Genomic DNA, 5,173 nt, shown 5'->3' with positions numbered 1-5,173 from the left:
GATCATTCTTGCTGTGTTTTTATGGGGTTGCTTCCTAGCAAAAGTTGTCAGAGAAGCAGATAACGTTCAGTGCCTCAGATCTTACATTGAGCAGACAGCAACTAATGTGTCCCTTATACAGTTCTATGCCTCTCCTCTGGCTCAGCCCAGGAAGGTGGTGGGAAGAGGAGGCAGCTCAGTTGATGAAGATGCAGCTGGTGTCATCTTGAAGGGCAGAAGAAACAAAAGAACACTGGGTTCCTTTTATTTGTTCTTCCCCTGGGAGCCTACAGCAGTTGCATCTTCATTATCTGTCCTCTCTTGAAATAGCAGCAGCTCACCTCGGGGTTTGACAGCTACTGGGAGAGAAGAGCTTTTAGACATTATGCAAAGACCTAGCAAAGAGCTTTGCACTCCTACCAGAAAGCGAGCGAGTGAGCATGCATGTAATAATAATAATAAAAATAATACTTTATTTCTAGACTGTCCTCTCTCCCCAAAAGGACTCAGGGCAGTTTACACACAAAACAAAGCAAACATCCAATTCCCAAACAAGTGCAGATACATCAAAGCAATGACATAATAAAAAATAATAACAACAGTGAACTAATTGCATGAAAAAATTAAACATCAAAAATGAAAAAAAGGATACAAATAAACACGTAAAACAAAGTACATTAAAAACATAATCAACGTTAAAACAGTTGTCACAGTAAAACAATTAAAATAGATAAACATTGGCTGTTCTGGTTGTTTTTTAAAATGTACCATTGTGGCCATGGGGCACAAGTAAGTCAGCCAGCATTCCAATGGCATTTGTCTAGAGCAGGGCCCCTCAAAGTTTTTAAACAGAGGGCCAGGTCACAGTCCCTCAAACTGTTGGAGGGCCGGATTATAATTTGAAAAAAACATGAATATATTCCTATGTACACTGCACATATCTTATTTGTAGTGCAAAAAACACTTAAAATAATACAATAATTAAAATGAAGAACAATCTTAACAAATATAAACTTATCCGTATTTCAATGGGAAGTGTGGGCCTGCTTTTGGCTGATGAGATAGGATTGTTGTCGAGTGCTTTCAAGTCATTTCAGACTTAGTTGACTCTGAGCGAGGGCCGGGTAAAGGACCTTGGAGGGCCGCATCCGGCCCCCGGACCTTAGTTTGGGGACCCTTGGTCTAAAGTATCCCAATCCTTCTCTTCTCCATATGCCAAAGTGAAGAGGTGTGTTTTCAAGACTTTTGAAAGAGAGGAGGGTGGGGTCTGTTTTTATTTATTTCGGGAAGGGGTTCCAGAGACAGGGAGCGATCACGGAGAAGGCCCCCTCTCTCGTTCCCACCAACCACGCTTGTGACGGGGTTGGAACCGAGAGCACTGTAAGCTATACAGTGTGCATATACATCACAAGATCCTGCTCAATAAACACTATCATCTACTACTATCTATATAAATAAAAATGTAATGTTCGTTTGTGGGATTAACATAACTCAAAAACTGCTGGACGAATTGACACCAAACTTGGACACAATACACCTATCAGGCCAACATATGAACATCACTTATAGAATTATTATTATTATTATTATTATTATTATTATTATTATTACTTTATTTGTACCCCGCTAGCATCTCCCGAAGGACTCGATGCGGCTTACACAGGCCAAGGCCTCAAACACAATACAACAATACAATACCTAGAGCAAATTAAAAGCAGATTAAGCAGAGTAAACAACAACAATAACAATACACAGACATCAAGACACTATAAAACTGGGCCAGGCCGGGGTAGTGGGTACAGGATTAAAAGTGCTGATGTGGCAGGAGGTATGTAGGATTATAAAATAGGTGCATTGTGCGATGTGCAGTGATCTTAATTCTATTAAAGTGCTTCTAGGATTTGGTATTGGGGGTTCCTAATCTGGAAAGGCACATCGGAACAGCCAGGTCTTCAAGTTCTTTCTGAAGACTGCCAATGAAGGGGCCTGTCTAAGAAACACTGATAAACACAGCAGAAGAGACTGAAAAAACCAAAAACAAAAATTACAATGCATGTGCAAAACCACAAACACACATATACACAAATATATATACACACAACAAAACACATACACAGACTGGGCCACAGCAACGCATGACGGGGCAGCTAGTTCCTTAATATATTACAAGACAAGTCGGAAGTGGCAGAAACTCTGACTTGGTCTGGTGAATTTCAAAAATCAAATATTTCAAGTCAATGTCATAGAATCATTAGGACACAGAGTTGTAAAAGACTAAAAAAAGCAACATTCAGGAATACAGCAATTATAGCACAGGTGGTCATCCAGCCTCTGTTTGAAAACATCCAAAGAGAGATTCCACCACATTCTGAGACAATATATTCCACTGTCCAATGGCCCTTCCACCAGAAAGTTCTTCCTAAAGTTAGGTGGAATCACTTTTCTGTAATTTGAGCCTTAATTCCTGAAGTTTGAATCAAATAATTCTGATTCATTTAATATACCACTTTTCCCCCAAGATGATGATCATATGCTAAAAAATAAACTTTAAAACATTCAAAGTTTTTAAAAAGTTAAACATGTCTCAGTAAATGCTGGTAATTATTAATAATTGTTGGAAATGAACATGTTTCTTCACGAGGGAGATACTTCTTTGAGGTTTGGATGTTATGTGTAGGAGTGCATACATATCTCCCACTATCCTTCTAATTATTCTGAGAATTACTGTCATGTGTCAACATTTACCATAACATCTGTAAGAGAAGTGTCAAATTGACCCAAAGCTTGTCATATTCAATCACATTCTGGTAATGACATCAGGGGATAGATATGATCAGAACCTCTCCTGGAGATCCTTGCATTAGACCACAGCCTATAATTTCAGGGCTGAATGTTTGACATGGTAGGGACAGATACAGAAATGAAAGATATCCCAATATTTTTTTTCTTTTTCATTATTCCGTTCCACCTTGTAAGCACAACAGTGCAGGTTTTAAAGTCTGAATTGTCAGATTGTTGCAGCACAGGCAGCCTCTGAATACTTCTCTCTGTCCATGGTTTTCCTGGCGTAATGCATCTCATTGAAGTGGAAGAGGCTTAAACATCCCAAGTGGCATAAAGATAGGAGTGGTCATTCCTAATGCAATTATTTTGAGATGTTTGCTTAGTGGGCCCAAAGCAGGAATCTAGCCATAGCACCTGAGCGGAGATGAAACTAGTTCAACAAGGCTAACCAGAAACCAGTCTCTCTGTTGGATGTGTTCCCAATCAATTTCCAGCAAGACAATAGAGGCCTTCAGAAAAGCACGTCAGTGTTGCCCTCAGAACATTTAGAAAATGTGCTGCTATGTTAATATAAGACTTCAATCCCATCAGATATATAGATCTCACTCCCACAAGGTTAAGCAGCTAATTGTGCATGTTGTTTCTTCTCCCTGCAGCAGGATGTGCAGATTGAGCAGACAGGATTACTGACCTTAAGGCTATAGGTTTACATTTCATTTCCTACATACATCAGTCTAGGAAAAATGACACGTTCAGTTGGGTAAATACGTTTGGGAACCAACTCTCTCATGAATTAAAACAGAACGTATTTGTATTTGTATTTTGGTCTGATATTTAGATATGAACACAAATAGCAAAACTGCCACTTGTCTAGGTTTTCCATCTTCCTGTGAAGATACAGGAAGACACATTTTAATTTATGTAATGTTTAAGCTGTGTACATTGCCTCAAGGAAGAATGGCAACAATCCCATAAGACAAAAAAGTTTGGTAATTAAACAAAGATCAGAAAAATAAAACTTGAGATTTGGAAATATAATCAGCCCTCTACATTAGACATCCAAGACCCTTGTGAAAGTGGAAAAACAGCAAAAAAGCACTATTTTTTTGATAAAATACCTGTCTAGGTCTTCCATTGTTACTTCTGTTGGAAGTTGATCTAGAGGACTTTAGAGATTCCTAGAGGTAACATATTAATCAAATCTGTGAATAATCAAATCACAAGTCAAACCCACAAATGTGGAGGGCTGGCTATACATGTGCATTTATTTGTTTCTGGCTATGGACTTATTTTGATATTTTTCAGAGGTCTTTCTTGCTCTATGTTTGCTTTAGGTACAAAGGGAGCAGTCTTACATTCCACCAGCTGGGAGGAATGTAAACAATAGATGTCCATGCCCCTATTAAGCATGTTATTTCTCTATTTGATTACACCTTCTTCCTCCTGGCACACGATTGTTTTTGGAAACAGGTCTGTTCTCAAAACCAGTACATATCAGTTACGTGTTAATTTCTGCTCTGTAGCACAGAAAGTGTGTGCGTAGCAGCCAAAGACAGGTTGAATGTTTTCTTTAGGACGTATAATTAAATAGGACCAAAGACAATGTGTAGCCAGTTGCCGCAACCATATCATTCTTTCCCTCCAACCAAATGTCATGTTGACTCCAAAAGAAAAGCAATATAATAAAAAGAATAAAACTTAATTTATATCCCACTCCATCTCCCTGAGGGGACTTGGAGTGGTTTACAACAATGTGAATAATACAATGAAAACAAGTCACCCAATGTGATTTAGTAATGTTTCTGTTTTCCTTTCCCTAGCCTTCATCCAGCTATATCAACTCCCTCTTTACAGCACCTGTCTATATATTTATGCCAGCAATGGGGTGAAAAATGAGGCTGACTTGTAGAGAAACTCCTATGCACCCCTTTTCTAGCCAGTGGATGACTATATCCTCTCTCACCAGCTGGTCCTTTTTATTGGCTGGAGTGATCAAATAACAATATAAGAAATGCCATGATAGATCAGTCCAAGACCATTCTTGTCCAACATCTGACAGAAGCCAAGTAGTTGTCCAGGGGAGATCTTTTTCCAACCTCAGTTGTGAAAAAATCAGATGCCAACATGTTTTCATTTGAATTCAAAACTGTTTTTGAGTTTGTTGTCTTTCAAAATATATGTTTTCTAAAGTTTCAAACTTTCAGAATAAATAGTAGTTAACTTGTAAAGATTTTCCTCATTGGACACAATGGATAGAAACTGAATGAGTTGACGAAACCATTCAAGAGTTCTTTTAGGAAGCCCTCAAGTAATATTACAGCTGGAGTTTTATGTGTGTGTGCATAGCCCCTCCTCCTTCCTTCTTTTTTTAGTTTTCTTTTTATAAAGGATTTGATCTCTGTTTTCTGAC

Source organism: Anolis sagrei, chromosome 1 (assembly GCF_037176765.1).
Source record: "Anolis sagrei isolate rAnoSag1 chromosome 1, rAnoSag1.mat, whole genome shotgun sequence".
Taxonomy (NCBI): domain Eukaryota; kingdom Metazoa; phylum Chordata; class Lepidosauria; order Squamata; family Dactyloidae; genus Anolis; species Anolis sagrei.
The sequence above is the reverse complement of the archived record's forward strand: the minus strand, read 5'-3'. Positions refer to the sequence as shown.